Source organism: Phyllobates terribilis, unplaced genomic scaffold (genome assembly GCF_046119375.1).
Source record: "Phyllobates terribilis strain yellow unplaced genomic scaffold, ASM4611937v1 Scaffold_12__6_contigs__length_324123572, whole genome shotgun sequence".
Classification (NCBI taxonomy): Eukaryota; Metazoa; Chordata; class Amphibia; order Anura; family Dendrobatidae; genus Phyllobates; species Phyllobates terribilis.
The window spans coordinates 186,142,024-186,163,830 of record NW_027362772.1 but is presented as its reverse complement, the minus strand read 5'-3'; positions in this window follow the sequence as shown (position 1 = coordinate 186,163,830).

Here is a 21,807-nt window from a genome sequence, read left to right as displayed (position 1 = left end):
CTATATTCCAACCCCAGTGCCATGGTTCTTGCTTCCAGTTCCTTATCATCTGATTTCAAAAGCATGAATGGAACCTGCCAGGGCTGCTGGTTATCCCCAATATTTTTTGCATTAATTATGGAGCACTTGGCAGAGTTCATTCTTTCCAAATCAGACATTTCTGGTGTTAGCGTCGATAACTTTGAACATGTTATTGGATTGTATGTTAATGACGTAATTATCTCCTGCACAAATATAGAAATATATCTCCGTGCCGTCTTTGCCCCTCTATCATCTCTCGTTGAAATTTCATTTTATAAACTATATGCCACTAAACCTTAAAAACTACACGGTGACCGCTCCTCTTGTGATCAACACACGATTGCCTGTCTCCTTAGCTCTATCCTGCTCCCTGGTCTGGATCCTGTTATGGGTGGTGGAACCTCTGTGCCGTGGTGCAAGGAGGGACCCAGAGGGGCGTAACTAAGTATCAACCCGAACCGACCCTGGTCGGACGGCGGCTAACTACTCCGTGACCAGGGAGGATCCGGGGAGAGGGACCAGGTGCTACTCTGGGGACGACCTTGTAAGAGAGCCGGTGGCTCCCACGGGTCAGATGGCTGGAACTGACCGGTATGACGGATGGACACAGCAAACAGGAAGAAGTCTCTAGGTTTACCAGGCAGGTGGTCACAGCAAGTGACGGCAGAGCCTCCAGGTAGGCTAGCAGGAAACAGCCGGGTGCTCCCAGGTGAGCGGGCAGACAGACAAGGCAAGTAACAGGTAGGTAACAGGTGGGCGCTCTCAGGTGAGCGGGCTGACGGACACAGCAGGTAACAGGCGGGTGCTCCCAGGTGAGCGGACTGACAGCCAGGGAAGGTAACAGGCAGGTAACAGGTGAGTGTTCCAGGTGAACAGGCTGGCAGGCTCGGCAGGTAACGGGCAGATAACAGGCTGGCAGGCAGGACGAGGAGTCAGGCTAGCAGCGGGACCTGAGAGCTGAAGCAGACATAAGAAACTGTGCAACAACTTTGCTCGGGCACCTCCATTTTGGAGGAGGTGCCCTAAATATGGGAGGACCCTCGGCTATTGGCCGGGGACTCCTTAGGACGGCGCGCGCGGCCCCTTTAAGAGGGGGGGAGCGCGCGCCCCCTAAGCACAGTGACCGGGGGACTGCGCGCGCCGACAGCAGGCTGAGAAAGAGAGCGGGGAGTGCGGAGAGAGAGGAGGTGAGAGGGACGGCGTCTCTGCCTGGAAGGAGGCAGAGACGCCGATGCTACAGATCCTTCCTAGCAAACCTTCTAAACCAACTTATTGCTTCTTCTAAAGTACAAAAAAAACTATCCTTTTACTTTTTTTCAAATAAAAGTAGGTCCACGTGGGTTTTCATCCCTATGCTATATAAAGCGACTACCCTTAGCCCCCACCTCACTAGCTATTTTAACTCCTTAAGAAATGGGTGTGCACCTGGTACAGTCACCCTTTATGGACTCAATAACTATGATACCCAAGCCAAATTCAGACCAAACTTTGTGGCCAAACTATAGACCCATCTCACTGGTCTGCGCTTCCTGGTCCCATCCTTGCCTCAATGTAAATGGACAGAAACATTGGTGAGGCCAGTGATGGGCTGAACAGCATTTCCAGCCATTTCAGGTGTATTGATGATAATGGCCATGATTTTTAAATCCTGCCATCTTTTTTACTTATAAAACCCAAGAAAAAAACAAAAATAAGCAAGGAAATAAGTAAACAGTAATAGTACATGTAAATAACATACAGTACTTAGTTAACACTGTTTTGATCAAAAAATCATAAAAGCCATCCACCACGACAAGGTGTACCCAACGGGAAGGTCTTATCTCTAGTAAGTGGAGCAAAGGAGAAGCATTGCAGTTGGCGATAACTGGAAACATTATTAAACCTTTAACGCTGAATTACGGGCATAGTACACCATGAGCAGATGTCAGTTCCCGCAATATGATATGCTATACCCATCATGTACTAGAACTGTCACTGTTGGCTATCAATGCAGGGACCAATTACAACGATCCCCGCTCTCTAATCACTGTGATTGGGTAGTGAATGTAAATATCCAATCACAGCACATATCCGATGCGAGAAAGGTGTAAACAGCAGCACAACTCTGATTCGAATAAATATACTGTATATTATTTTCCTATATTTTTCTATCTTTTTTTTATGTACTTTTAACTTTCTATCCATACATCATTAGGTAGCTTTAGTTAGGTGTAGGGTGATAGTTAGAGGGGCAATTAGTTTAGAAATAATTAGCTACGGCTATGTATGATCTCAGTAGCATGCAGCCAATAGTGGCAGACCGCAAAACTGCTATGGCTCCCATTAACAGGGAATAGCCCCATCCCCTGATTATACCGTATATGTACAGCATACGTTAGGATGATTTATAAGGAGCAGACTCACATGCTGAGCCCTCTCCATACTCAGTGGGTGCTGGTTGTTTTACACAGCAGACACCCACCCGTAACTGCTGCAATTCAAGCTAACTCTGATTGCAGCAGTTTAAACCCTTAGATTAAATGGTGAGCAGCCATCATGGTATCTAAGCAGTTACACAGGGGGCCACTGTCATCACCACTTTGATGCTTCATGGCAGCCGGATGAAAATTTAAGGTCCAAAAGTGTTTATTTTTACATCAAGATGAAACATATAAATGGGAAATTTCTATTAACTGATTGGCTGTAGCGGTCACCCAATGGCCCCTGCTAAAAGGAGAAGCCAGAAGTTCGGTGGGGGACATTGACACCAGCACTACTGGGGGTCTAAAAGGTGAGTATAAGATTATTATTCGGAGGCATGAGATATTCTTAGGATGTAAATATATAAATATATAATATTCTTAAGATGTTTAAGACATACATACACTCCTTAAGAGTATTAGATGGCTAGTAATAATAATGTTTTTTACAATATGTATTGTAATATATAACAATATACCATTTTATAATCTACATAACAGATTGGACAGTCAGCCATAATGACAGCGCGTTGTTGCTCTCACATGTGATGTCACAACGACATAGAATGCTGTGAGGTTATACAATCTCTGCGCACGGTGACATCAGCGCCATTTTCAGAGTTGAAGCTTTCGCTGAGACTCCACTTTGGTTTTGGAAGTGCGAGCTAGTTTGTTTCATACATCTAGTGCTTTACTTCTACAGCGTCTTATTGATATTTGGCACCATAACATCTGTGCCATCAGAGAACTTAGCTCTCATTTTATAACATTCTGACATCTCAGCCCAGGGAAAGTAAGCCATGACTTCCCAGGAGCTGCATCAGCTTATGGCTGACAACAAGGCACGGATGAGCCGACCAGAAAATCAGGGTAAGTGAGAGAATATTCCCACTGTATAGGAGCTTTTAGAGTTTTCCCTGGAATAAGCAGTTTCAGGACACTCAGTGCATTCTCCACCATTCATATTCCTTGGGGGCTGTGTTAGTTGCAGTCTGGTTCCACCCCTGCTTTGTGGGGTCTGCAGAGAGGGGATACACTGAGCAGGTTTATTTAGCCCAAATATGAATCCATTTATCCTTCTCTCCCTAAACGCCAAAGTAACAGCAGGCTCTATCCCTTTGACCCCAAAGTGTTTTTTTTTATCAAATTTTGTATAATTACAGTACATTTTATTTCTTTATAGGTCAGGCTATACTAGTCCATCAATTGAGATCTTCTCAAAGGGATCAGAGAAGACCAATTGCTACTTATGGACACCAAACAGACAGCACTGTCGTCACTGCGAGAGGGAGATAGGCCAGAACTCCTCTGCGGCAAAGAGGACAAGAGAGCAGGGAAAGAAGCCGCTCTCCACTTAGACCGATCCCTGCAGAGCCTTCCAGAGAAACATCAGAGAGCAGAAGGAATGGCAGAGGATCCTCAGATACCGCCACTGAGTTTGAGTTCAGACGGCCATTTCCCGTTCCACCCAGCCGCAGACCCAGGGAGTTTCCAGCTGCAAGTCAATCTCCCATACAATTACAGCAGGCAAACCGTCTGTTCAACATCATCTTTCAGCGGCAGGGAATGGGAGTGATGACGCCTCCGCCACAAATGCGGCCACCATCACCACCTGCACAATATAATCTTCTGCAGGAAAGGCAGCAGACTTGGCGAGCTCAGCAGATTAGGTACCTCCCAACAAGAACTGTAACATCGGAGGAGGAGGCCGAGTCATGTGTCATCTGCATGACGGATTAAGAGACCGGAGAGGAAGTCACTGTGCTACCATGCAATCATTGTTTCCATCAGGGTTGCATCTCTACCTGGCTCAACTCCAACCTTCGGTGCCCCCTGTGTCGCACCCACTGCTTCATTTTAAAATTCAGAGGAACATCTTAAAGCTTCAAGGGAGGAGTTAAGAATTTGGCAGTGACAGCAGAAGAGTCCATCTTGTATTTCAGCCCAGGTAAGAGAGAACATATAGATTACAACTGCATTATTTTCAAATGCTAAAACAAAAAATTCTCATTTACTTCTATTCTGTCTTTTCTTTAGTTTACCATCAGCTTTGGGTAACACTGACAATCACAAAGAACACCTGTTTTCATACAGTTCTCAGCTGAGGATCAGTGAACAGCAGTCTTCTTTCTGTGATCTTGAGACCTCGATAGTCTATGCATGGTCTCAGAGACCCGTCTTTCTTTTTCACAAAGAAGAAACCTGCTCCTGCACATGGCGATTTTTGGATGAACTCCCTTCTCTCTTTTCTGTGAGGAGATCTGGAGGATGCCCAGGAATGTAGACATAAAAGAAGAAACAAGGCGCTCCAATATAAATTGAGAGTTAGAAGTTTACCACAAGCATCATCAGCAAACGCCTGTGTTCAACAGGCCAACGTTTCGGTTACGAGTATGACATGACCCTGTTCATGGCCTACTATAAAAATCAAGAATGTTATGCCAATTATATTGTTTCTGTGTCTTTCACCTAATTAGCATGTTATGCACATAGGGAATGCCATAACGTGGTGTTAAAAACAGGTGGTTAGATGATAAATGATAGATGGATAGATAGATGAAACAGGTGGATAGATGATTAAAAAAAAAGTTGGAAAATGTCAAAAAGAATGAACATAAGTACTGAAAAGTAGTGATGAGCAAGCACTAAAATGCTCGAGCAAATTGGAATGATGGGGTGCTCGACCCGAGCAACGAGCCCAATGTACGTCTATGGGAAACTCGAACATTTTTTCCGGCGGGCCCCACTGGAGGCCTGCAGGGGGCTTAAATCGATGGGCATAGTGCTTAAATGACATGGGAACATCATGGGGAAGACCCCTGGAAGCATCTCTGACTCCCAGGTCATTGCTGCGAACAATATTGTCAGAGTATTACGCCACTTTTACAGACTCCCAATTAAACATATAAAAAAGAAACTAAAATGGATTTTCCTGGGAAATATGTTAAGGAACATTCTTTCCAAGGTAATGACTTGTATATAAGGCAAAACAAATAACAAAAAACAAAAATACTCCTCCACACATTAGGCTGTGTTCGCAAGTAGCGTTTTTCATACATTTTTGCACTTTTGCATTCCTTTCAACATACACCTGGCCAGAGTTGAAAGGGAGTGTAATATCTGATACGCTCCCAAAAATTTCAGCATTATTACCACAGTAATATGGGATGACGTTTGCTGACCACGGTTTTATGCAGTCGCCTAATTGTTCAGTATTTCTCAGCGACCACGTGTGAATACTTTGGAACAACGTACACCTGCCAGAGTTTAAATGGAGTGTAATATCTTCTACGCTCTTAAAAATTTCAGGATTCTTACCGAAGTAATATAAGATGACGTCTGCTGACCACGGTTTTATGCAGTCGCCTAATTGTACAGTATTTCTCAGAGACCAAGTATGAATACTTTGGAACAACATGCACCTGCTACAGATTAAAGGGAGTGTAATATCTGCTACGCTTGCAAAAATTTCAGGATTCCTAACGCACTAATATGGGATCACGTGTGACGACCACGGTTTTAGGCGGTGCCCCGGTACTAATAACAATACTCATTCACGGGACCAATTCAATACATAAGTTTTTTAACTCCATAAACTGCATCCAAATCAACAAAAAGACCTAAATAAGCCCAGACGACCAGAGTATATTAAAACCAAAATTATTTTATTATTAACTAACGTTTAATTTTTTTTTTTTATTTTAAAAACCAACACAGTACTACAAGAAAGCGATCAACATTCCATGCAATAATCCGATTGGTAATGATTACATATACATAGTTGTAAACATGATCACAAGACTTAAGTACATGTATATAGAAAGAAGTTATCTTCAAAAAAACACTCTAATTAGTTAAATAGATAAGTCAATAAATAAATAATGCCGAAAAAATATTTTTATGAGAAATTACACATGCAAAGTGCAATAACTGTTTCACACACTAGAGACTATGGAGGGCACCATCCAATTAATATGGGATCAACATGCAGCATACCAAATATAAGTAGACCTGAACAAACATCGAAAGGGGTATGCTCTTGTACAGTGATCACCAAATATACACAATAATTCAATAAATTACAATAAATTTTATTTTATATACAGTTATATGAAAAAGTTTGGGCACCCCTATTAATCTTAAGCTTTATGTTTTATAAAAATTGGTGTTTTTGCAACAGCTATTTCAGTTTAATATATGTAATAACTGTTGGACACAGTAATGGTTCTGCCTTGAAATGAGGTTTATTGTACTAACAGAAAATGTGCAATCTGCATTCAAACAAAATTTGACAGGTGCATAAGTATGGGCACCCTTATCATTTTCTTGTTTTAAATACTCCTACCTACTTTTTACTGACTTACTAAAGCACTTTTTTTGGTTTTGTAACCTCATTGAGCTTTGAACTTCATAGCCAGGTGTATGCAATCATGAGAAAAGCTACTTAAAGTGGCCACTTGCAAGTTGTTCTCCTGTTTGAATCTCCTCTGAAGAGTGGCATCATGGGCTCCTCAAAACAACTGTCAAATGATCTGAAAACAAAGATTATTCAACATAGCTGTTCAGGGCAAGGATACAAAAAGCTGCCTCAGAGATTTAACCTGTCAGTTTCCACTGTGAGGAACATATTAAGGAAATGGAAGAACACAGGTACAGTTCTTGTTAAGACCAGAAGTGGCAGGCCAAGAAAACATCAGAAAGGCAGAGAAGAAGAATGGTGAGGTCAGTCAAGGACAATCCTCAGACCACCTCCAGAGAGCTGCAGCATCAACTTGCTGCAGATGGTGTCACTGTGCATCGGTCAACTATACAACGCACTTTGCACAAGGAGAAGCTGTATGGGAGAGTGATGCGAAAGAAGCCGTTTCTGCAAGCACGCCACAAAGAGAGTTGGCTGAGGTATGCAAAAGAACATTTGGAGAAGCTATTTTCTTTTTGGAAGAAGGTCCTGTGGACTGATGAAACCAAGATTGAGTTGTCTGGTCATACAAAAAGGCGTTATGCATGGCGGCAAAAAAGCACAGCATTCCAAGAAAAACACTTGCTACCCACAGTAAAATTTGGTGGAGGTTCCATCATGCTTTGGGGCTGTGTGGCCAATGCCGGCACCGGGAATCTTGTTAAAGTTGAGGGACGCATGGATTCCACTCAGTATCAGCAGATTCTTGACAATAATGTTCAAGAATCAGTGACAAAGTTGAAGTTACGCAGGGGATGGATCTTTCAGCAAAACAATGATCCAAAACACCGCTCCAAATCTACTCAGGCATTCATGCAGAGGAACAATTACAATGTTCTGGAATGGCCATCCCAGTCCCCAGACCTGAATATCATTGAACATCTGTGGGATCATTTGAAGAGTGCTGTCCATGCTCGGCGACCATCAAACTTAACTGAACTGGAATTGTTTTGTAAAGAGGTATGGTCAAAAATACCTTCATCCAGGATCCAGGAACTCATTAAAAGCTACAGGAAGCGACTAGAGGCTGTTATTTTTGCAAAAGGAGGATCTACTAAATATTAATGTCACTTTTCTGGTGAGGTGCCCATACTTATGCACCTGTCAAATTTTGTTTGAATGCAGATTGCACATTTTCTATTAGTACAATAAACCTCATTTCAAGGCAGAAACATTACTGTGTCCAATAGTTATTACATATATCAAACTGAAATAGCTGTTGCAAAAACACCAATTTTTCTAAAACATTAAGCTTAAGATTAATAGGGGTGCCCAAACTTTTTCATATAACTGTATAAATACATACAAAACCACGTCACAATCCAATTCATTAAAACACAAGTAAAACTTATTATAGTGGGATTATCCACTGTTTGAAACCCACCTACTCCAAAAACCATCCCAGAGAAACACATGGTCACAATAAATCAGATAGTAACAGGTTAAAATACACACTTAGGCTGTCCCTGGTGATCAATTTTACACATTGGTGCAATAACTGTGGCTAACCGCCACCAGTGTTAAAGGGAATGCACAATACCACAGAATATCAAAAAATAAATCTACTATATAATTGTCTTATCCCGTCTGTCTGTCTTTCTGTCTGTCTGTCTGTCCTGGAAATCCCGGGTCGCTGATTGGTCCGGCTGCGGCCAATCAGCGATGCGGCATTTCTGAAAAACATGGCGGCCGTTAGCGGCTCATGTGCGGCATGGAGGTCAGCGGCAATGCAGCCGGGAGATGCAGCCGGCTACTCGCAGCATAAGTCCCCCGACCGCAGGCGCCGCTGACCTACATGCGGCTATCGTCGGGGGATCAGCGGCTACGGCCGCTTATCTCCCGAGGACAAGTGTGACGCCCCTCCCCTCCTCTCCTCTCCTCTCCCCTCCTCTCTCCTCCCGTCCCTCCCCCCGCTCGATCAGGACCCCGGCACCCGGCGTCATACTTACCCCTCCCCTCCTCTCCCCTCCTCTCCTCTCCTCTCCCCTCCCCTCTCCTCCCGTCCCTCCCCCCGCTCGATCAGGACCCCGGCGTCATACTTACCCCTCCCCGTGCCTCCGCAGCAGCTCCTGTGTCTTCCGCTGATGCTCTGTGACGTCTCAGGTCAGACGGCGCGGTGACATCTTTACCCCGCGCTCTCTCCTGACCGGTCACAGCGCACAGAGTCAACATGCCGGCTACGCTGGAGTCCAGAGAAGCAGCTGAGAAGGGAGGTGAGTATTGGATTTTTTTTTTTTTTTGTATGGGGCCATAGGGGATCTGCATGGGGCACTATGGGGGGATGGATATACAGGGGATATGACTTCCTGCATGGGGCATTATATGGGGGGGGAGAGGTGACATCCTACATGGGGCATTATATGGGGGGGAGAGGTGACATCCTACATGGGACATTATATGGGGGGGGGGAGGCGACATCCTGCATGGGGCATTATATGGGGGGAGAGGTCACATCCTGCATGGGGCATTATATGGGGGGAGAGGTCACATCCTGCATGGGGCATTATATGGGGGGAGAGGTCACATCCTGCATGGGGCATTATATGGGGGGAGAGGTCACATCCTACATGGGGCATTATATGGGGGGAGAGGTCACATCCTGCATGGGGCATTATATGGGGGGAGAGGCAACATCCTGCATGGGGCATTATATGGGGTGGAGAGGTGACATCCTACATGGGGCATTATATGGGGGGGTGACATCCTACATGGGGCATTATATGGGGGAGAGGTGACATCCTGCATGGGGCATTATATGGGGGGAGAGGTCACATCCTACATGGGGCATTATATGGGGGAGAGGTGACTTCCTGCATGGGGCATTATATGCGGGGGATGTGACATCCTGCATGGGGTATTATATACGGGGGATGTGACTTCCTGCATGGGGCATTATAAAGGAGGGTCGGGAGACATATGCTAGAATACCCGATGCGTTAGAATCGGGCCACCATCTAGTATACTATAACAGAAGATGTAAATTTCAAAATACTTGGTAGAATAATCCAAGGCACAAACAACACAAGACCAGGGCATTAAACTGGTGAATCATATATAATCCCACACCAGAAAAAAACAATGTCCAGACCACAATAAACCCCTCCTTCATGCTGTTAGTGCCCCTGCTGTTCCCATTAACATGGAGATCATTAATCCCCAAATACGGGAGAGCCTACACTGGGATGGTGTCAGTGGGCAATCAATGCCCAACGCGTGTCGCCACCGATTGTAATGATATAATATAGGAGTTTCACTTTTTGTATTGAAGAACTGAAATAAATTAACTTTTTGATCATATTCTAATTTAGTAAGATGTACCTGTACATGTTTAAGAAAAGGGTATGGAGTGAAAATCCTCGCGCCCCCGCACGGTGGCCTTGTACTATAGTATTAGTCAGCGACCAAGTGTAAATAGGTTCAAGAACACACAGCTGGCTGACTTTAAATGGAGTATATTTGTCACGGTCCACAAAATGTCTGTATTATTACCACAGTAATATGGGATCACATGTGATGAAGGAACATTTTCTCTGCTTCTACAATACAGAAATGTGACTAAAATAAAAAAAAATGGCTGTATTCTCCTAACTAGCAAATGGAGCAGTAAAATTGTGTACTATATTGATATTTAAGCTACTATTCAGGATTAAGAGAAAAAAAAATTAGCCCTGATATCTAGGGCTATGTAGATATGTAACAGCAGCAGCAGACAGAACGCACAATGGACCCTATTGTGCTGTATACAGTATCCACAATCTCTGCCTAACTCCTGCTATCACCAGTAATATATGCAGCAGGATTAGTCCTCAGAAGGACTAGTAGTTCAGATGGATATTTATACTTGTAGAATACCTAAATCGAACTATTAAACCGCCAATCCTGTCCCTCACTCAGCAGCACCTCTCGCTACCCTGCTTGTCTGATGGATAATATAGATTATAAAGAAATAGTCGGCACTCCGTAGTCCTTGTTAGTGGTTGGTGGTGCATGTGGAGAGATAGATTACAAGCAAAGTAGAAAAAAAAAGCAATTGACAAAAGCCTGCAAGGGGCTGAAACATTTTGTTGTAGTTTTCCTACATGTGGAATAAATGAATTGATCGTATACACGTGCCGGGATCTTTCTACTTTGTCTGAAGGATAGACTGTGACGAGCATAGGGTCACCGGGTCCTATATAGACCCAATGACGCTATGCGGCCAGCCAATCACTGTAATGCCACAACCAACATGGCTATGGCATTACAGTGAGTGGCAGGCAATTCCTGCATGTTCATGGGCTGTCTAAAGAGCGCCAAGCATGCTCAGGTGGGGACCCAAGCTCCCGCTCAACTTAGTCGCCACATGGCAAGCAGTGAGATGCTTGGGCGAGTAACGACCAGTGGTGAGCATGCTCGCTCATCACTAACTACAAGGGCTTCCAAAAATTTGGATGCACTCCAATACCCCTTTGAAAAGACATAGAGGAAGGCCTCGGTAAAAAAAAAAATCCCAATACAAAGGAGTGGGTCCCCTATACTGTCATTGTGTATGTTGTGACTGTAAGGGCTGGCCAAATTTTGGAAAAAAAACAAATACCAATCTGAAGACACATAGAGGAGGGCCTAATTTCAAAAAATGTTCCAATTATAAAGGAGCGGGTCTCCTATACTGTTATTGTGTATGCAGTGACTGTAAGGCCTGCCAAATTTTGGAAAACCACAATACCAATTTGATGACACAGAGGTGGGCCTAATTTAAAAAAATGTTCCCGTAATAAGGAGCTGGTCTCCTATACTGTTATTGCGTATGCAGTGACTGTAAGACCTGGCCTAATTTTTAAAAAACCCCAATACCAATTTGAAGACACATAGAGGAGGGCCTAATTTCAAAAAATGTTCCCATTATAATGGAGTGGGTCTCCTATACTGTTATTGTCTGTGCAGTGACTGTAAGGGCTAGCCAAATTTTGGAAAACCCAATACCAATTTGAAGACACATAGAGGAGAGCCTCATTTAAAAAAATGACCCATTATTAAGGAGCGGATCTCCTATACTGTTATTGCCTATGCAGTGAATACAAGGGCTGCCAAAAATTTGCACGCAACTGTCACGCCAGGTGTGAGTGCAACACAGAGGGGAAAGGGAAAGAGAGCCTAGACACTAGGGAAAGGGGGAAGAGGTGACCTCCTAATCTGGAGTAGCGTCACCCTGTCAACCCCCTAACGTCCCTATACAGCCTCCGTAGCTGTCGCCGATCACGTGCCTTGCCCTACTATCCCTGGTGTAAGGCTATAGCTGGGGGTGGAAGGAGATGAGCAATAGTCAACCTCCGTTAGCACTCTAAAGACAAAAGGGGAAGACAACACAGGGGAACAACAACTCAGCTTTAGAAGAACTCCAACAGGGCACACGGACGTGATGCTGCTTCAGCCAAGTTCCAAGTAGAAATGAGTATAACCGGCGAAACCCACCTAGATACACCAGGTATATACACCTAGACTAAAGTGAGGTAGTCGCTGGGTCCTAAACACAGCCTCCTATCTAGGCAGCTGTCTGCATTGCCAAACGTGGAGATCTCCTGCAAACCACTGCAAGGCAACTGTCTGTCACCTCTGACACACCCATGACAGCACCCCAATGCCCCTTTGAAGAGACAGAGGAGGGCCTCAGAACATACTTCGCATCTCTCATATCATCCCTGTCTAACAACCCCAAGCAACTATTCAACACCTTCAATTCTCTCTTCCGTCCCCCAGGGCCTCCTCCCTCTCCTGTTATTTCAGCCAAAGACTTTGCCTCATTCTTCAAGCAAAAGATTGACACCATCAGACAAAGCTTTTGCCTAAAGCCCCCACAGCCCCTCCCCACACCTACTCAACCCTCTTCCTCCAAAACCACCTTCTCCACCATTTCTGAAGATCAACTTTCCTCTTTACTCTCCAAATCACACCTCACCACCTGTAAACTTGACCCAATCCCATCCCACTATCTTCATCCAAACCCTAGCCCACCTCTTCAACCTGTCACTAACAACTGATGTCTTCCCCTCATGCTTCAAACATGCCTCAATCACACCCATCCTCAAAAAGCCCTCCCTTGACCCATCCTCTGTGTCTAGCTATCGCCCCAAATCACTTCTCCCCTATGCCTCAAAACTACTGGAACAACACGTCCACTCTGAGCTGTCCTCCCACCTCTCCTCCTGCTCCCTCTTCGACTGCCTACAATCTGGTTTCCGACAGCACCATTCTACTGAAACTGCACTGACTAAAGTCACCAACGACCTACTAACCGCCAAATCTAAGCGACACTACTGTTAGAACCTTGCTCTTAGGTTTTTTTTCCTTTGCTGGTCACATGACCTTGTTGGCCTATTTAATCCTGCTCCGCCCTTCTGGCTTTGCTGGACTTCATTGTATATCTACTTTCTAGCTAGCCTGTGCTCTGTGTCTTGCTCTGTTAGTTTGCTTGGTCTACTGACCTCTATGTTCTATATATTTTGTTTGTTCGTCTGTCTGCTACTATTTCTGTTAGGAGGTGTCCCATATTCCTCCCAGTCCTTAGTACTTGTAGGGATTCCTTCCCCACATCTATAGGTCTCCGTACAGACTAGCTTAGGACTTTAGCAGGTCTGATCGCAGGATCAGGTCCCCTGTTACATCGTAGGGATTAAGCTGAGTTCTATCGTAGGGACAGATCTCCTCTCTTTCCTTAGCTCTGGTAGCAGATCATAACAGTAAGTCCAGCCAGCAAATTCTCTAAGGAAAGATTTTTCTGTTCCATCATGGTGTCGGTTCAGGATTTGGTTCATCGCCTGCAGGGACTCTCTCTGGAGGTGGCCGAGCTCCGTCAGCACGTGAGTAACTGTCCTGGAGCACATTTCTTGGAGCCTAAGGTATGTTTGCCGGATTTATTTTTTGGTGAACACCGAGAATTTTTTTCATTCAAAAATGCTTGCTTATTGTATTTTCGTTTGAGACCTAAGTCCTCTGGGGATGAATCCCAGCGCGTAGGGTTCATAATGTCACTTTTGCGCAAAGAGCCTCAGGAGTGGGCCTTTTCTTTGCAACCTAGTGATACATGCTTCAGATCAGTGGATAGTTTTTTTTCTGCTTTGGGACTATTATATGATGATCCTGACCGTGTCGCATCAGCTGAGACTGAGTTGAGACGTTTAAAACAGGGATCAGGTAATGTGGAAAAATATTGTACTCATTTCCGTCGTTGGTCTACTCAAACAGGGTGGAACGATTCTGCTCTGAAAAGTCTATTTCTTGCTGGGCTCAGTGAAAGGGTTAAAGACCTGCTAATTGCTTATCCTACACCTGAAGATTTGCAACAGGCTATGCAATTAGCTATACGGGTGGATAGGAGACTGCGTGCTAGGGTTAATGAGAGCAAATCCTCTGCTATGTCAGTTTCTGGTTATGAGAATGTGTGTACTAACAGTGGTGAACCGATGGAGATTGGATCGGTGGCACCTCGCTCTCAAGAAAAAGACCGTCGATTTTCTGAAGGCTTGTGTTTCTATTGCGGAAAATCTGGTCATTTGATTAAAGGCTGTGAGCTTCGTATGAAGAAAGAAAAAAAAATGGTCAGTCACGCCCGTATTGCCTGTTTAAATTCCAAGGGTATATTTTTAGCTGCTTCCACGATTGCTCAGAAAAAATTAATGGAATTTCGGGTGTTTGTTGATTGCGGGTCTACTCTGAATGTAATTGATGGGGGATTCGTGGAAAGACTCAATTTAAAACCTGAACCTTTATCATCCCCCATTGCTGTGGTTTCTGTGGATGGTTCCCCTTTGAAGAATATTACTCTCAAGGTCTGTGAATTTCCTCTCACTATTAATGGTGTTCACCATGAGAAATTGGATTTGGTAGTGTTGAATAACTTGCCTTCTCCAGTAATATTGGGATTGCCCTGGTTAAAATTTCACAATCCTGTACTGGATTGGTCTACCAGTGAAATTAAATCCTGGAGCCATAAATGTTATGACAAGTGTTGTAACGGGCGTATTGCAGCTTTGGATAGGGGAGAATTGCCTGTTCCTATTCAGGATTTTTGGAGAGTTTTTTCTGAGAAGGAATCGCAGGTTTTGCCTCCCCATAGAGACTATGATTGTTCTATTGAATTTGTCCCTGGAGCGACTCTCCCTAAAAGTCGTTTATTTAACCTTACTATTCCTGAGAGGAAGGCTTTGGAGGAATACATACAGACAAGTTTGGCCGCCGGTCACATTAGGCCCTCTAAGTCTCCTGTGGCGGTTGGATTTTTTTTTTGTAAAAAAAAAGGACGGCGGTTTACGTCCTTGTCTGGATTTTCGTGAGATTAACAAAATTACTGTACGCAATCCTTACCCACTGCCATTGATTCCTGATCTGTTTAACCAGTTAATGGGGGCCAAGTGGTTCTCTAAAATTGACCTTAAGGGGGCATACAATCTGTTGCGCATGAAGGAGGGTGACGAATGGAAGACTGCTTTTAACACTCCTGTGGGTCATTTTGAGAATCTGGTTATGCCTTTTGGTCTTACTAATGCTCCTGCATTTTTTCAGAATCTGATTAATGACATCCTTAGACCTTTGATCGGCAAAAATGTGGTTGTGTATTTGGATGACATTTTGATTTATTCGCCGGATCTGGAGTCTCATTGGCGGAGCGTGCGTGAGGTATTACAGTTATTAATGGACAATTCGCTTTTTGCTAAGCTGGAGAAATGTGAGTTCGCTGTACAGAGAATTAGTTTTTTGGGCTACATTATCTCCAGCAAAGGTTTTGAGATGGATCCGGTTAAGGTTCAGGCTGTGCAGGAATGGCCTAGGCCTATTGGTTTGAAATCGATACAGAGGTTTTTGGGTTTCGCCAATTACTACAGAAAATTCATAAAAAATTTTTCTAGTATTGTCAAACCTCTGACTGATCTCACCAGGAAAGGTGCTGATGCGGTTCAGTGGTCTTCTGAGGCCATTGAAGCTTTTGTGTATCTCAAGGAGAGGTTCACCTCTGCTCCCATCCTTATGCAGCCTGATGTGACTAGGCCGTTTTTGGTTGAGGTTGATGCTTCCTCTGTGGGGGTTGGCGCAGTATTGTCTCAGGATAACGGGGATGGATTACATCCCTGTGCCTTTTTTTCAAAAAAATTTTCGGAGACTGAACTGAATTACGATATTGGTAATCGGGAATTATTGGCTATTAAACTCGCATTTGAACACTGGCGCCACTTCTTGGAAGGTGCGGAATTTCCCGTTCAGGTTCTTACGGATCATAAAAATCTGATATATCTTGATGCTGCCAAGCGCCTGAATGCCCGTCAGGCTAGGTGGGCACTGTTTTTCTCGCGGTTTAATTTCTCCGTTACTTACATTCCTGGTACTAAGAATGTTAAGGCGGATGCCTTGTCTCGCAGTTTTTCTCCCATAGTCGGTGCTGAGAAAGAGGAGAACATTTTACAAGAAGGTGTTGTGATAGCTGCTTTGGACTCAGTTTTGGAAAATGAGATTCTTAAAGCACAGGAGAATGCCCCTTCTAACACTCCTCATGGGAGGTTGTTTGTGCCTGTGACCTTTAGGAGAGATTTGTTTGTTGAGTGTCACGAATCTCGGTTGGCAGGTCATCCCGGAATCTCTGAGACCAAGAGACTGGTGGGTCGCAGTTTTTGGTGGCCTGGATGGCAGAAGGAAGTCATTAAGTGGGTGCGTCAATGTACTATATGTGCTAGATCTAAGTCCTCACATACTCCTGCTGCGGGGTTGCTTTGTCCTTTGGAGGTTCCCAGTGCTCCTTGGACACATTTGGCTATGGACTTTATAACTGACCTTCCCCCCTCTGAGGGTTTTACTGTCATCTGGGTGGTCGTGGACCGTTTTAGCAAGATGTGTCACTTGGTTCCTTTCGTCAAACTGCCCTGCGCTAAAACTCTCGCTAAGGCCTTTGTCAAGGAAATGGTCAGACTTCATGGCGTTCCTACTGACATTGTTTCTGATAGGGGTCCTCAGTTCGTGGCTCGTTTTTGGCGTGCCTTTTGTGATAGGTTGGGAGTTCATTTGTCGTTCTCGTCCGGATATCATCCTGAATCTAATGGCCAGACAGAAAGGAAAAACCAGGATGTTGAGCAGTTCTTGCGTTGTTTTGTGGCAGACAATCAAGAGGGGTGGTCTGAGTTTCTGCCACTTGCTGAATTTGCTCTGAACAATCATACATCTTCTTCTGCTGGTTGTTCGCCTTTTTTTTTGTTGTTCTGGGAGACATCCGTCGTTTGGGTCGTTCTCCAAGTTGGGATCTGCCGTGCCTGAGGAGGAGAATTTTTCCGGTGATTTGGAGAGAGTTTGGACGGATGTGCGTGGTAATCTTCAGGAGGCCAACAGAAAATCTAAGGACTACTTTGATAGGAAACGACAGGAGGTTTTGTTCGCTGTTGGTGACATGGTTTGGTTGTCCTCTAGGAATCTGCGGTTGAGGATTCCTTCTAAGAAATTGGGTCCCAAGTTTGTAGGGCCCTTTAAGGTGCTTCAGGTTGTCAACCAATCTGCTGTTAGGTTGGAGGTTCCTACCTCCTGGAGAATTAATCCGGTATTTCATGTCTCTCTGTTGAAAAAAGCTGTTGTATCGGATTGTGACGCCTCTGCCTCTGTTCCTCCGGTGGTGGACGGGGAATATGAAATTTCTCGCATCCTTAACTCTAGACGGTATAGAGGTAGTTTGCAGTATCTTGTGGCCTGGAAAGGTTTCGGACCCGAGGATAACTCTTGGGTGAGGTCGGATGATGTTTCCGCGTCCAGACTTATCAGAGCGTTTCACAGGAGATTTCCTGATAAGCCTGGTCCTAGGGGATCCGGAGGATCCTCTTAGAAGGGGGGGTACTGTTAGAACCTTGCTCTTAGGTTTTTTTTCCTTTGCTGGTCACATGACCTTGTTGGCCTATTTAATCCTGCTCCGCCCTTCTGGCTTTGCTGGACTTCATTGTATATCTACTTTCTAGCTAGCCTGTGCTCTGTGTCTTGCTCTGTTAGTTTGCTTGGTCTACTGACCTCTATGTTCTATATATTTTGTTTGTTCGTCTGTCTGCTACTATTTCTGTTAGGAGGTGTCCCATATTCCTCCCAGTCCTTAGTACTTGTAGGGATTCCTTCCCCACATCTATAGGTCTCCGTACAGACTAGCTTAGGACTTTAGCAGGTCTGATCGCAGGATCAGGTCCCCTGTTACATCGTAGGGATTAAGCTGAGTTCTAGCGTAGGGACAGATCTCCTCTCTTTCCTTAGCTCTGGTAGCAGATCATAACAACTACTCTGTCCTCCTAGACCTGTCATCTGCCTTTGACACAGTGGACCATTCCCTCTTACTACAGACTCTCTCATCTCTCGGCATCACAGACTTGGCCCTATCCTGGATCTCCTCATACCTAACAGACAGGACATTCAGTGTCTCCCATTCAAACACCACCTCCTCATCTCGCCCCCTATCTGTCGGTGTCCTCCAAGGTTCAGTTCTAGGACAGCTGCTCTTCTCCATCTACACCTTAGGCCTGGGACAGCTCATAGAATCTCATGGCTTTCATTATCACCTCTATGCTGATGACACACAGATCTACCCCTCTAGACCCGATATCACCTCCTTACTAACCAAAATCCCACAATTTCTGTCTGCTATTTCATCCTTCTTCTCTGCCAGATTTCTAAAACTTAACCTCCAATCTATCCTAAACTCTGCTGCCCGACTAATCCACCTGTCCCCCGCTATTCCCCGGCCTCTCCTCTCTGTCAATCTCTCCACTGGCTCCCCATTGCTCAGAGACTCCAGTTCAAAACCCTAACCATGAGATACAAAGCCATTCACAACCTGTCTCCTCCATATATCTCTGACCTAGTCTCCTGTTACATACCCGCACGCAACCTCCGATCCTCACAAGATCTCCTTCTCTACTCCCCTCTTATCTCCTCCTCCCACAACTGTATACAAGATTTCTCCCGTGCTTCCCCCCCCCCTACTCTGGAACTCTCTACCCCAACGTATCAGACTCTCGCCTACCGTGGAATCCTTCAATAGGAACCTGAAGACCCACCTCTTCCGACAAGCCTACAACCTGCAGTAACCACTGCTCCACCATACCGCTGCATGACCAGCTCTACCCTCACCTACTATATCTTCATCGATCCCTTGTAGATTGTGAGCCCTCGCGGGCAGGGTCCTCGCTCCTCCTGTACCAGTCGCTGTCACATTGTGTTCAAGATTATTGTAATTGTTCTTGTATTATACCCCTTTTTCACATGTAAAGCGCCATGGAATAAATGGCGCTATAATAATAAATAATAATAATAAAGAGGAGGAGGAGGTGCAAGAGCTGTAGAATGTGGGGGCAACCCTGATTAACCCAGGGCCCACAATCCTCTGCGTCGGGGAAAAGTGTTCCGTCCCAGGGTCCGCCTGGGTCCCAGCTTCCACTATATTAACCAAGTGTGCCGTTAGCAAGATGTACTGCCCCTGCCCACAAGAACTTGTCCACGTGTGCGTGGTTAGGTGGACCTTCCCAGTAACTTCGTTGTTGGGGGCATGGGTAATGTTCTGGGACACGTGCTTGTGTAAGACGGGGATGGCACACTGGGAGAAATAGTGGCGGCTGGGGTCCAAGTACTGAGGGACTGCCGCCGCCATCAGGTTGTGGAAAGCTTCAATCTCCACAAGCCTAAAAGGCAACATTTCAAGTGCAAGCATTCTTGAAATGTGGGAGTATAGTAGTGTGGCCTGTGGGGAATTGGCTGTGTATTTGCGCTTGCGTTCAAAGGACTGGGGTAGGGACAACTGTACACTATGCTGGGACAAAATGTGGACGTGCTTGCTGATGGTGATGATTGCAAGTGTGCAGCAACAGGTGCAGAGTGGGGGACATCTTCGCCTGCACCATGGACAGGGGATTGGTGTGCACGCATAACAGCGAAACAGGCAGTGGTGGAACCCGCAGACACTGTTTCTAGACCCTGGTGTTCGGTCCAACTAGTCGGGTGCTTTGCTGTCATATGCTTGATCATGCTGGTGGTGGTCAGGCTGGTAGTTTTGCAGCCCCTGCTGATGCTGGCATGGCAGATGTTCACTCTGTTCCAAATTACTCTCCATATACACGAACCCCTTCCGCATTTGCATGGGTTAGGGGGTTGATATGGAAAGTTTTAGAAGAAACTCAAAAGGTTTCACACGTTTGCCAGTTTTGACCAAATCAGGGAGTCGATCGATCGGAGACAAGAGAACACACAACCAATTCTGTGTCCCAGACTCGTTTGAGTCTCAGATGCCTGGTCACATATCTTTATTACAAGCAAAGACATAAGGGAAAAAAAGGGGAATGTCTTTACAGGCTTTACCTAAAAAGGAATGTTTAAGTTTGGGAAAAACATGGTTGCAAACTATGTCTAAATTCCTTAGCAACTGGCTATATCTAGTTTTACTATACATTCAGAACAAAGGAAGGCTTTAATACAAAGACAGCTCTATTAGATACGACTTATGTTATTGGCTTTTACGAATAACACTTATAAAGCTAATATTAAAATACAAAATTATCAAAGATATGTGAATTGTCTAAATAATAAAACAAAGTATAAATATTTACCGTAACAGGGTGATTCGTCATGCACTTTCCTCCGTACACTGAATGCTAACTAACCCAATGTATCAGCCTCCTCCCAGATTTTTAACACAATGGGAAGAGGACCTGGGTATCACACTCTCCATGTAACAAAGGGAAAAGGTGCTGTCCTTAGCGCATAAATCTTCCATAAGTTCTCGGCTTCAGGAAGCGAATTTCAAACTCCTTTCAAGGTGGAGCAGGGTCCCGGTTAAGTTAAACAAAATGTTCCCTTCTATTGACCCTAAGTGTTAGAGATGTGGATCAGGTGAAGGAGATTTCCTTCATATCTTCTGGTCCTGTCCGGTTTTAATATTGTTCTGGACTAAAGTGAAAAACATTATCAGGTCGATTACAGGCATTTCATCTGAAATGGGTCCTGAACTATTCCTTCTACAGCTCTGTGAGACTTATGTTTCCTCCTACAAACGATCCCTATTAAGATTTTTGGTGATGGCTGCCAGAGCTTGAGATCTGTTGTTATGAAAGAAAGTTAATCCACCTAGCCCGTCCCTCTGGATTTCTAAGGTCAATGATTTAATGTACATGGAGGACTTGATGGCTTCTCTCTACAGTAGATATGAGGTGTTCTATAAAATGTGGATCTATTGGATGGAATTTAAGCAATCTAATGAATATGGAAGCCTTGTGCAGCTCGACTTGATTGCTATTGGAGTTTTTTTGTTTGAATGGTTGTCGGGATTGGAGTGGGATTTTTTATTTGATTTTTCCCTTCTCATCCCCAACCCCCACCACCACCACTACCACCATCTACTTTTCTCTTTTAGTCCCTTCCTTTTTGCCTGAAGTTCTTCTCTTTTCTCTCTGCTCTTCTTCTCCTTCAGGCTTCAACACCTGTGTAAAAGAAGAGACATACCCTAAGATAGCTACAGCATAAATAGTGGCTTGCGAAAGTATTCACCATCTTCGCAATTTTATTTTTTTTGCTACCTCTCAACCTGGAATTTCAGAGGTTTTGTTTTTGAGGGTTTGAATCAGGTCACGTAAGGAACATGCCTACACTTGTGAACATTAGGTTTTCTTTTTGTTTGTGAAGCAAACAACAAATAGGACATAATAACTGAAAACTTCAGCGTGCATAACTATTCACCCACCTAAAGTCACTACTTTGTAGAGCCTCCCAATGTGGCAATTACGGCTGCAAGTCGCTTTGGATAAGTCTCTATGAGCTTTCCACATCTTGCCACTGGGATTTTTGCCAATTCCTCAAGGCAAAACTGCTCCAGCTCCTTCACATTAGATGTTT